Source organism: Lagopus muta, chromosome 2, assembly GCF_023343835.1.
Source record: "Lagopus muta isolate bLagMut1 chromosome 2, bLagMut1 primary, whole genome shotgun sequence".
NCBI lineage: Eukaryota > Metazoa > Chordata > Aves > Galliformes > Phasianidae > Lagopus > Lagopus muta.
The window spans coordinates 78156024-78168964 of NC_064434.1; the positions used below are offsets into that span (position 1 = coordinate 78156024).

The 12941-nt window shown below is 42.6% G+C and overlaps 1 protein-coding gene across 1 annotated transcript in view; it reads left to right on the forward strand.

Moving 5' to 3' along the window:
* Nucleotides 1-6576: 6576 nt before the first annotated feature.
* LOC125688685 (visual pigment-like receptor peropsin) overlaps nucleotides 6577-12941 on the forward strand; it is a 34155-nt gene continuing 27790 nt past the window's right edge. Inside the window, exon 1 of the mRNA XM_048934974.1 lies at nucleotides 6577-6639. The gene's annotated coding sequence lies outside the window, so the exon portion shown is untranslated. The remainder of the gene's footprint in view (nucleotides 6640-12941) is intronic.

The window sequence follows — 12941 nt, forward strand, 5'->3', positions numbered from 1 at the left end:
GGTAAAGAATATCTGCTACTGACCTTGCCAGGTAATTGTATCCTTCATCTTGCTGTGGTGATTTTATAGCAGTAGTTCACATCTTTGTTGCTTCCAGTCTAGATTACCTTGGCTATTCTTTCTGCATGCATGTTGCTTGGAAACTGCAGCTAGCACAGAAGAAGGTGGTACTGTGTGTGCTCAGAAACAGTGTTGGTTGTACACAGCATTGTTTTCAGCAGCTGCCCCCTCATTTCCAAAGGGTCGATTTAAGATGCAAGCTTTAATTCCTGAAGTTCCAGCTGGTATGAAGCCCACGTGCAGCCTGCTTCTCCAGCTGTGTCACTAATGGTCAGTGGGGGTCAGCAGGTTCACTTAAAATAGCAATCTGCCCAGCAAAATCTGCCCTGTTCAGTCAGGAAAGGCCTAGAAGCAAAGCTCTCTATTGAAGCACTCTCAGCTCTGGTGCATCCAAGCTTTAATTTATTGACTTGTCCCATCATTCTATCAAGTGTTCCTTATTGGGTTACTACTGTATTGTACTAACAACAATCTCCATGGATTTGGAATTATTTTCTCATTTTGATAGCAGTGTTAATTTTTAATATTTCATGTTTAAATTATCCCTCGATATGAAGTCAGTACAGAAACTGTACAAACTTTCATCAAGTGGAAATGAAATTTCAGTGCAAAATGAAAAACGTGGGTCTTGAATTTTGGCAGGTAAATTTTGTTTCTTGCTTGTCTTGAGGGCACAATGTTGTTTAAGTCAAATGTGAAAGTGGAAAGGAAATCTGCCTGTTGTAATACTAAGATAATGTGGTCATAACCGTGATTCTATGATCTATTTTTAAGACGTCTGCTGCAGACAGCAGTGACCTTTATTAAGGTTACATGGGACACATCTAGTGATGGACAAGATACTTTCCTTGTGGACAGTTTCTTATCGCTGAAAAATGGAAAGGTATTACTTTGTTCTGCTTTGCGGGTTTTTTACATTCATTTAAGTGCTTTTTCTTTGCTGATGAAACGAAGTACATGGTCCTTTGCTCACATTCCTTTGACCAGAAGTTTTAAAGTTTTTTTAACTCAGAACTTATTTTTGTTTTTATGTATTGATCAGTGATGATTCCCTGTTTCCTGATCACTGTGTACTCTAAGAAGAATTGGTGAAGAAGCTTTATGAATTGCGAGAACTAATTATTGAATTTTGTTACTGTTTCATTTTTCTCCCCCTTTCAATCTCCTCAGATGTTGAGTAAAATCCTCTTTTTGCTCTGAATACTAATGCAAGCAGAACTCACAGTTATTTCATTGTTTGTTTTTAAACCTCACTGTGGGTTTACATTAGCGTTATGGAATAAAAAATTAGTTCTAATTTTCTCTAGTGTTGTATGAACATGTTTCTTAGGAACAGCATGCTATAACTGAATGCAGTAGGATGAAAAACTGTGCTAAGTAGGTAAAATGTTTAGGTTTCCTTGGTAAGAAAAATGTTCAGGAAAATAGAGAAAGCAAATTGTGTAGCAATATACATTTCTCTTTATTAGGCAGACATGCACAAACATATGGTTTGATAATGTTCAGAGCACTAGCCAAGTTACCAAAAAAAAAAAAAATCTAGATTTTCCCAGTGACTGCCTTTTTGGCCTTCAGCAATAGTCCATCACAGATCAATCAGGAGCAGTACAGGATATCTTTTGGGTGGAAGGGTACTGTTATTAAAACGTTTGCTTTTTTTCTTCCATATACAAATCATTGACTGCTCTCAGGAATGTTTCTCCTGTTTATATTACACTTGTAATATAGTACAGATTTGTTGTACCAAGTTAGCCCCACGTAGGTCGTGCTGCTTATCTGTGTATTTTGGAAACTGGGGTTGGAAGATTACCAAATAAGTATGGAATTCCTTCAGAATACCTTACAGCTGTCATCATCATTACAAAACACCTCCACAGTATTACCTACATTCACTTCTTTATAACACAAGAAATAAAAAATTGCTTGAGATAAATTTGAGGAATAAATAAATAAATGCAGATACAGTCACTTGCTGTTCCAGAAGTTGGTATTGTTTGCCAGCAATGGCATGAAAACCATCGAGTACAGAGCAGCTTCCTTGTACATGCACTGGCTGCTGTCGTTGATGTGTGAAGTTATGTGAACTGCTCTAAGACTCGCTGTCTCTAGAAACTCCTGAATCTGCACAATTACTTCCTCTAATTTGTGTATCTGAGATTGTAAAAGGTGCTGCACTAGTAAGGCTTCACTTTGTGTGTGGTGCAGTGATTTATTTATTTATTTATTTATTTATTTATTTCCCCTGTGAAAATTCTGGATGTGGAAGCCCAAAGGGACACGGCATTGCCTGTTGCACGTAAATAGCTTGAGAGTTCTGCTTCACCAGCACCTGGTGTTGAAGAAAGGTCTTTCAGAACCACTGCACTCCCCAGTGTTGACAACTTTAGTAGTAGTACATGGCCCTTACCCACGATAATTTCTATAGGGCTTTTCAGCCATGAAGGATCAATGGGGTCTTTTCTGTTTCTGGAGTCATTGCTGTTCTAATGTCTGATAAGTTCTTGCATTGCTCTGAACTGGCTCAAGAGGTTGAAGTTAATTAAGAGTTTACTGGCTTAGGACAGTAAGCATCAAAATTTGGAGTAAAAAATGAGTAAAATCCTATAGTGTCTGGTGTAATTGTAAAAGACTTGTTACCTAAACCTGCGTGCCTGGATTAGCAAACTGTTAGTGATCATTCTACATCATGCACAGGTTGACACCAAAAATAGTTCTTGATAGTGACATTTTCTTTTGAAGTGTTGATCAAAAGCTCTGTCGGCTTCCTACAGACAGTTCTGCATTCAATATCAGGAACATTAGATGAGAACACACCACTCTGGAATAGGCACTCATTCTCTTATAAAAGCTTGGGTTCCTGCAAATGAGAAACAGTCCCCTTCTCACAGCTGAGGGTCTGGGCATCACCGTATGTCAGAAGACATTTGTTCTCTGCTGCTAGGAAGGTGCTCAGCCAGGACCATGAGGAGCTCAACTGTGGATGGATGAAGGAAAGGTAAGACTGGATCCTCAGTGTTACCCTCAGCAATGACTTACTGATTCAGCAGATGAAGTAGCAGCACCAATGGAAAGATAATCTTTTTTATTTTGTTTTGGCCTTGTACCTCTTCTCAGCCTGTGTTTCTTGGGCAGGGCCAAGCACCCATGGTAGTGCGTTTTCCCTGTTTCTTTCCCTATTGGACCTTCCTGCCTCTTTCCTTGCCTGTGTTCCTTCTTACACCTTCACATATGCCTGTACCTTACACTACTTTTGTGGTAATGCTTACTTAAAATCTCAGGAAGAGGAATGTGGAGGGCCACTCATCTTCCCTTGCTACTCCAGACCAATGGCATTTCCTTTCCCCTTTCCCTACCTGGGTGGCTTTTCAAGCTGTAACCCTCTCCTCCCTTTTAAATATCTGTAAAGCGTAAGTAGCTAAGACTCCTCTTTTCAAAGGGAGATGCATGAGGGAGCTGGGCAAATTGTGTCTGAATAAGCAGGAAGAGTCACAGAGACTGAGCAAGTACATGTTTGGGGTGCTGCTGCTAAGGTCAAAGCAGGCCAGGTTGGGTTGCTAGCATGGAGAAGCACTGGCAGAGCTGCAGGCAGTGGGTGACAGGCTGATGGGAAGAAATGCAGCCTGCCTGGCTGCTGCAAGCTGTTGAGTACTGAGCACAGAAGGGAAAGGTCTGCTGAGAGTAGGAGATCTGCCTTAAAGAGGAGGTTATGCATGATTCAGAGAGTAGTAGAGGGTTCTGGGGGACATAAATTACCATTTGCCTGTATTGGAACAAGCTCGTTTGTTTGTGGAGGCTGTTATCTAGTTCTCAGCTGGGTATAGAGGGTCTCAGGTGTTTTTCTGCTTCTCTGTCATTGTGTGCTAAAAGAAAAATAAGTCTGAGATGTACTTATATCTGTGGGCACAGTCCTGCTGTGCATGGTGTACAGAATGGCTTCTCATCTTTTTTGCACAGGCTTCACACTTCAGAGATGATGGAGTTTGTGTTGACCTTCCTAGTGTTCATCTCTCCTATAGGTTTAATGATCTATCTGAATGGCTTCTCTACTGAGGTCTTGGGCAGCACAGGTGAAGTTAGCAGCGGGTGATATTTACTCTGCTGTGAATTGGCACTTGGATTCCCACAGAGCCTGTTATCTTCAAGATATTTCGTACAAGTCCTGCCTCTGATGCCAGAGTTGGAATCACAGAATTACTTGTGTTAGAAAAGATCAAAAATCAACTTGTTTTAACCCCACTGGTGCAGAGTCCAGCACCTCACCAACCTCTCAACAGAAAACTTACCCCTAACATCTAATATAAACCTTCCCCCCTTCAGCTTAAGACCATTCCCCCTTGTCCTGTTGTTATCAGACTACATAAAGAGTCACTCTCCCTCCTGGATTATAAGCTTTTTTTAAAGTATCAGAAGGTTGCAGCGGGGTCTCCCTAGAGACTTCTCCTCCAGACAAAACAAACAGAGCTCTATCAGCCTATCTTTCATAGAAGAGGTGCTGCAGCCCTCTGACTGTCTTTGTGTCCCTCTTCTGGACCTGCTTCGAGAGCTCCAAGTCCTTTTTGTGCTGGGGGCCCCAGGCCTGGATGCAGTACTCCAGCTGGGACCTCACCAGGGCAGAGTGGAGGGAAACAACCACCTCCCTCTCTCTGCTGGCCAACCACTCTTCTGATGCAGCCTAGGACACTGTTGGCATTTTAGGCTTCACATGCACACTGCTGACTCATGTCCAGCTTCTCATCCATTAAGATTCCCAAGTCCTCTCTATGAGCTCTCTATGTCTATTCATATACCTAGGACTGAGCCAACCCACGTGCAGCACCTTGCACCTGGACCTCATTAATTTCAAATGGGCTCACTTCTCAAGGTAGTCCAAGTCTTCTGATGGTGTCCCTATCACACTGTGTTTTGTTTCAGCTGTTCGTTGGCTTTTCTAGTTGATGGCACCACCAGATTTTCCATCAGAAATAGGGGCACCAATTAATTCTGGAATTGGCAGTCGGCTGTGGATAGGATTAGAGATGAGTTAGCACTAACATCATTTCTGAAATTTAGACCACTGAATGCTGCAGTGTCTCTCTGCTCAAAAGAGGGGCTGGAGCTCCCTGTAATCTGATCTTCATTTTCTGCATTGGAGGGTCACTTCTGCTAGAATCATTGTAATCACAGAATTTTGGGGGTTAGAATGAATCTCTGGAGATCATCAAGTCCAATTTCCTGGTAAAGCAGGTTCCCTACAGCAGCTTGTACTAGAAAGTGTCCAGATGGGTTTTGAATATCTCGGGAGAAAGAGACTTCACAGTCCTTATGGGTAATGGCTCGTGGATTTCTAAGATTTGAAAACTGCTGCTAAAAGATAACTAGCATTCCTTCTGAAGCATTTAAAGCATGAGTCGATAGCAGGCCTTTGTAAAACGCCATCTCTAAGGCTGTGTTTTCCCTCTGGTACCGAACTGAAATACATAAACCTGCCACAGGATGGCAGCCATCGACCAGGTTTGAAGCATCCTCTCACGGTTTCAGGATTGCATTTCAAGGGGAGAGAACAGGTATTCAAGCTAGATCATTTGATCCATGGTATGAAAAATACAGGCGAAGCTTTGTGCATTTTTATCCATTATTAATGAAAGGCATGCTTTACAAAATTTAGCACAATATAATAATTTGCTTAGCTCCAAGAGTTTGCCTGGGATGAGTTCTGGGTATCATGTAGTTGTCTGTGTGGGAGTTCATTTGGGAAGGGGTTAAACACAGGGAGAGGTGCATATTATCTCTTCTTAATGAGCACCTGTTTCGTACTACCTTTAGATTTCAGTTTCCATTGCCGTAGGGTTGTCTGAATTATCACTGCAATGTAATGCCCTGCTGTGATACACTTTCAATTCTCCTGAAATTCAGTGCCTATAACCACCAGTCATTAGCTTATTATAAAATGTATGTAAATTTGCTTAGAGCTAAGTTGCTGTCATCTCATCTGTAATAATGCTTGAAATAATTTTTTATATTTTTTTATTTTATTTTATTTTTTTACAGCTGGGGTTCTTTTAAGTTACTTGAACTGGCTCCTCCTTCGTTCTGCCACTGATGCAACCAACCAGCTGTGACCAAAGTGACTGCCCCAGCACTGAGTGGTAAACATGCTGTATTCAATGACTATGTGGAATCTGAAGGGGTGTATAGCCTTACACTCATTACAGATTTCAGTAAAATGAAATTATTTAATTGAAGTCCTACTCTGTGGAGATATAGCCTTTTTTTTTTTTTTTTTTTTTTTTTTTTGGTGGAAAACACAACTTTAAAAACGAACTTTAAAAAAAAAAAAACAAAACTGAAGTGCAGAGATGTGGCAAGATATTAATTAACAAGCTCTCTGCCCTGGCTGTGTTCCTCACCTGTGCAGGGCAGTCTCTCTCTGGACCTTGCAAGGTTCACAGGTGCAAGCTGTTCTCATCAGGACAACCCTGCTGCAGGCACTGCACTTGGACGGCTTGCAGAGTCAGTGGTGAAAGAGTCAGAGTTTCATTCTTTTCTTCTGCCAGATAACTGCACTGGGAAACACAGGTTCTCAGCCTCTTCTGTTTTTCAGTGGGTGTGTCTTTGTAAATCTCTTGGGTTTTTTTCTTTAGCTTGAAATAATTGGCAGGAGTGTTCTCTGAATCCTTCCATGAATGGTCAGAAAGTCAGGAATCCATGTGGTGGGATAGAGTGCACAGCAGTACATACAGTACAGCTGAGATGACAAGCCACAGCTTGTCCAGGAACCACAGGGCGTCCTCTGAAGCGAGGCAGGACTACCAGGCACAGAGGGAGCACCAGAAACTTCCAGCAAAGCACAAAGACGGGTGAGTCAGTCTTGCACGGTGGCTGGTGTGAAAGGGGGATGTGTGTACGAGGTCAAGTCCCCCACAGCGATGGTGATGATGCACCATTAAATTCAATCTTCTGTCCCCACTGGAGCAACTAGTCTGGGGCATCTATGAAACTAACATAAAGGCAGCTCCTGGTGGAGAACCTGACTGCCCAGCCCTCGTAAGACCAGCGGTGGGAAGCAGGAGAGCCTTCTTCAGGAGCTGGAGTGTCAGGCTGGGGGACCAAGGAGAGCCGTGTAGTGTCAGGAAGGAAGATGTCCAAACAAAAGCAGCATTCTCTGTCTAAGCATTTGCTTTTGTGGAGGGGTTGCAAACAAAACAAGCTTTGAACGGATGTTGAAATATGACTTCCTTACATGTTATATGTGGGTATGTAGCTGACACATCCATAACTGGGCTAGGTGGAGGAACACATACTGGTTTTCTGTGTGGCTGAGAATTTCTTCTGTTTTTAGTTTTGAAGAGTGGGGTCACAGACCTGCATTTCATATCCTAGAAACCTCAGCAATTTCCTGATGCCTCAGTCAGGACATTAAATGTCTTAGCACTACTGCTGTTTCTCATTCTGTTCTTACAAGCACAGAACTGATGAGGCTTTTAGTTTCCCTTTGTTTCAGGACATCAGTGATGGTATTTTCCTTCCCTTTCAACCTCAGAAGAAGCTCAGCTCCACCCAGCACAGTGAAGTACCTAGTCAGGGATATAATCTGATTTGGTTTGGCCTGTTTTTTTCTCTTAGTATCAACACCTTAGACCCTTTCTGTATCCAGCTTGCAAAAGACAGATCATATAGGCATGTCTGCATTCTCAAGCAGGGAAAACAGCTGGGATTTCTAGCATAGGATGGAATGGAGTTTTGACTGGGAAGTTCAGGGATTTGGTGTTGCTGCGTTCCCTGGACATCGCCTGTGAACTCTGTCAGAGGCAGTTTGCAACCAGATGGATTTCTGATTTGAACCTTTAGCAGCAACAGTTCCCATAGCATTTGACATCTTAGTGTCAGTACTGTTAGCTAGCTCCAGTGAAGCTCTGTTCCTTGTCCACCACAGTGTATAGATTTCTATTCCCTGGTGTTCCGCTTAGCTGCGGTGGCATTGGTAGCACAGCACAGTGGACAAGCCCATGGAAGATGTTCTGACTGGAACATGAAGGGTAAGGACAGAGCTGGGCCAAGAGTAATACAAAATCACCACTAAGGCAGCAAGTGGAAATGAAGTAGAAAAAAGTAGAAGGGAAACAAGCTCAAACTGAGGAACTAGAGACTAGTGTATGTTGATACTGGAAGCTAATCTGAAATGCAGTTATTCACTAGGAGAGTAACATGAATTAAAACCTCAGCGTCACAATGAGCAAAGAAGTGTGTTATAAATTTCAAGTAGTTTGCTCATATAATCAGCCAGTATGACTCAGTATTGCAGAGCCAGCACCAGGCAAGTAAAAGGCTCTCAAAGCTGTTAACAGCACTCCCAACAGGAAGACTTCCCTGGCTTCCTCCACCAGACCATATAACAATGTACTAATTGTTGTTCTGGAGCTGTGGAAGAAAAGGGAACAACTGAGCCACTGAGGTCTGTATAATCTTGTGTGGGACAGAAATTCAGGAGTCTACAGATGCCTACAGATCTATAGACTGAGGATAATAATTCTAAACCAGACTTGTTTGATGATAATTTTCCACTCCTCAGTCCTACCGTGCCGTGCAGACTCCTGAGCAACCAGCTGCATCATGAGCTCATGAAAGCTCTGAAAGAGGCCGCCCCTCTGCTATTCAGAACACCAGAGGATTTTCATTCTTGGCTGACGTTATGGTTCTGGTCTTTGCATTCATACTTATTCAGTCTTCTGCTGGAAGTGATTTTTCTTCCTAGAAATCCCAAATAGAGTGAAAAATACAGTGTTTCTACAGAGAGCCATCTCTGCTGCTGTGTTATGAATGACGTGGATAACTGTTTTGCTGGAGGGATAGAAAGAAGCTCTCAGAGAAAGGAACAACCTTCCATCTGTGATAAATTGCTCTTTTTTTTTTTTTTTTATTTTTTTCTCTGTCATTTGGAATAACCTTGATATCTTTCAGTGTGGTTTTGTCTTTAAGTGAAAGTGAATGTTATTTCTCAACAGTGTTTTCAAGAATTCTGCTTTGAGGAAAAGCATTTGACCAACTCTTTTAAGAATTTCATGGGTTGATGCATTTTGTTTTTATAACTCATCCAGCCAAGAGCTAGGACATGCTCTTGTGCACCCATAGTGGGGTGGCAAGAATGAAAGGCAAATCTTCATATTGTATCTATGGGGAGGGAAGGCAAATTTGAATGTGAAATGAATTCCTCATTCTTATACAGATAGATAGGATTTTGTCATCATGAGATAGCTCTTGTAGCATTGAGTACCACCTTGACCCCTCACATTCACCTGAGCTTTGAGGAGGTATAGTGGCAGGACATAAGATGGAGAGGGGTGCGTGTCTTTTATTTAAGGAATGAAAGCTTTTAGTTAGTGTCTGGGAGAAGAAAAGGAATAGCACTGCTATGGTGTGGATAGCATGATCAATTCGTTTTTCGTGCCAGGCTGTTAAAGGGTCATTTTTGGTAGGCTTTTAGAGAAAACCTGATCCTTACAGTTCCCTTTCTCAAATTACAGAATATATTTGAAAACATTATGATGAAGGAAATGCTTTTGATCTCATACCTGGTGTGGGAAAGGACCTCTCAAGCTCACTGCAGGTGCAGAGGGGGCTCAGATCACATCAGTGAGATGTGACCAGGCCATGAGCTTGGCGAGGATCAGTTGGGTTTGCCCGGGCAAATAAAACACCCTTTGTGGAACACCTTGGCACCCTAATGGTGAAAAGTGCTGTTCAAATCTTAGGCTTTATTTTTCCAGTTTGCACCAGTGAAATGACCTGAGGACTGGCTGCCAGCATTTTGAAAGCTCATTTCTGTGTGTCTAAGAACAGTGATGGTCTCTGTTTTCCCCTCGGCAGACGCAGCCCCAGCTGACCTCTCCAGGATTATGAATGGGAGCGGCAGTGCGGTGCAGCGCCTGACTCCTCGGCTGTGTGTCAGCCGTGCAGCTCTGATGTCAGTAACTCCTCACCTCCTCTGACCCCGCTTGGCAGCACATGCGCTTGCCCAAATAAGCAGCTCATTTGCTTACATACCAAGCAAACAGCCCTGTAAAGTCGATACTGCTTCTTTTGAAGTACTTTTCTGTTTATTTGCAAGATCAAAGAGGCTGTGTTTTTCAGGCAAGCCACTCTGAAATTCCTGTTGGAGCTGTTAACTCCTGCTTCTTCTCTGAGAAACCAGTTGCTTCCATTTTTTCCCTCCAGTGCCTGAGCAGCACTGCAAACTGTGTTAAAACTTCCCAGGGTAAGATGAGAGAACTTTTTCTGTAGGGCTTGTCTCACTCAGACAGGACATCATATGGAAGAACTGCTTGTAGCCCCTTTCAAAATCTGAAGGCATGCTACAGGGTAGAAAGGACAGACACTTTGCAGGGTCTGCTGTAATAGGACAAGGGGACATAGTTTCAAACTAAAAGAGGGGAGGTTTAGTTTGGATACAAGGAAGAAGTTTTTTACATTAAGGGCAGTGAGGCACTGGCACACAGTTTCCCAGGAAGCCCCGTCCCTGGACATATACAAGGTCAGGCTGGACACAGCTCTGGGCAACTGGTGGAACTGAGGGTGTTCCTGTTCATCACAGGGAAGTTGGACCAGATGACATTTCGGTTTTCTTTCAGCTCAAGTGATTCTATGGTTCTTCAGCAGAAGCTACTGAAACCTACTACTTACATACTTACATATATATATATTATTTGTATACGCAAAGCCCTGGAAAAAGTGCTGTGAGAAATTGTCAGGTGGCATCATTGTCAGCCTTTCGGAGTTGCTGTGCAAAATATCATTTGGTTAAGTAGATCAACATAGGAATGTGAAATGCTTGAAAGTTTAAAAAAAGAAAAAATGAGGAATGCTTTTCTCTTTAGAAATGCCTTGCATCAGTGCTTACCATGACAAAGGCTGCATCTCCAGCTGCTGTGTACAGCAATGACACCTGTAAGATCACTAACGTGATGGCATGTGTCTTCCCAACATGATGGGGAAGGACACAGCCAGGTACAGTGATAGCCCTCCCTGCGTGTACCATTAATTAAAGAGTTGAAGAAGTTAAGAAAATGTGTTACTAACTCTCATTTGGCACTATTAAATGCTGAGAAAGCTTTTCTTTTTTTTTTTTTTTTACAAAGCTGGGGAAAAATTGACTTGTTTTGACTCATTTTTAATGCTGACCTTGGGAATTGCTAAATAATAACTTTCTTTTTATTGGTTAAAGTGTAATGAGTTATGACAGGAGTTATTACAAATTCCCAGTGACACTCTTGTGTGTACACTTGCAACGCAGAAGGCCAGCAGTATCCTGGACTGCATCAGGAGGGGTAATGTGATTGTCCCTCTCTGCTCTGCCCTCCTGCAGCCCCATCTGTAGTAATATCTCCAGGCCTGGGTTTCCATGTACAGGAGGGAGGTGGAGCACTCGGGGTAGGTGCAGATGAGAGCTACAGAGATGCTCAGTGGAACTGAGGTTGAGGGAGTTGGGTTTGTTCAGCTTGGAGAAGACAAGGCTCAGGGGTGAACCTCATTGTGGCCTTCTGATACTTAAAGAAAGCATAAAATCAGGAGGGACACTGACTTTTTAAGTGGATTGATAGTGATAGAAAAAGGGGAAATGGCTTTAAACTAAAAGAGAAGTTAGATTTTAGGTAGGAATTTTCCACTCAGTGGGCAGTGAAGCACTGGCACTGCTGCCTGGAGAAGCTGTGATGCCCCATCCCCAGAGGTGCGCAAAGCTGGGTTGGATGGGCTCTGGACAGCTGAGCTGGTGGGCAGCAGCTCTGCCAATGTCAGGGGGTTGCAATTGGATGATCTTTAAGGTCCCCTCCAACCTAAGCCATTCTATGATTCTGTGATTTAAAAAGTAGCTTTTCAGTTTAAAGTCTTCATATAATTTTTTTTTAAAAATCTATTTTAAGAAAAAGAAATGCATACTTGGTATGTATTTCCTGTGGTATTTCGTTAAACCTCCTGTGCAAAATGTTAAAGTATCTTAGTCATACTTACAGAAATTATCTTCCATTCTCATGCTTTATGAGATGCAACGTCTGGGGAAAGAAGAATGAAATTATGAAAGACCACTGTGATCAGAATTGCTACCATGGTAATTTCTCCAAAGTTCCTTTTCCTCCTGCTAGCATGACTCCAGCTGCATCCTGCCTAGGATCCCCCTTTACCATGAGGGGTAAACTGTCATCCTGCTTTGTTTCAATTATTAAGTCGTACATGAATGAGCAGGTAATGGTTCACATCTTAATTTCCGCAGTGGCAGACAGGACAGGTATCAGGCTTTTTGTCTTCCCAGAGAAACCACCAGCACTTTGTGAATGCCTAGCTGTGCAAGAGGGTTCCTCACAGTTGGTGGCAGTGTGTTGTTGTCAGCTGGGAAGCTGGTCCTTTGTATTTTGCTTGCAGTGGTGTGTCTGCCCACTGGTTTTTTACTGATTGCCTTCTCAGGAGGATCATGGTTGTTGCTCCTTGTAGCACACCTTCAGCAGCTAAAGATGGAAATAGCCTACCTGTGGTGGGTTGCATAAGTTAAAGGCTGCCTTATGATCTGAAGCATAAAGCTGTGGGTGTTCTCTACTTGCTTTCTTGAGGCCTGCTAATTGAATGCTGCCCACTGTCTGCAATCAGAGAAAGACTGAGCTTTTCTGGTTTGTTATCTTTCAGATAATATTTTGTGGTCTTGCCTCCCTACACAACATGCAGTTATCCTGCCAGGCAAAAATCAGTTCCTGCAAAACAACACACAGGTGTGGTGGCTGAAATCATGTTTGAAATTAGCAGACTGCTAATTTGAGGCTTCAGACAGTGCTCATTATTGTGGCCAGAGAGGCAGGTGCACTTAGCCTCAGTTTATTCAAAAGTAATTTAATCACCATTTATCCACCTGAATCACCATG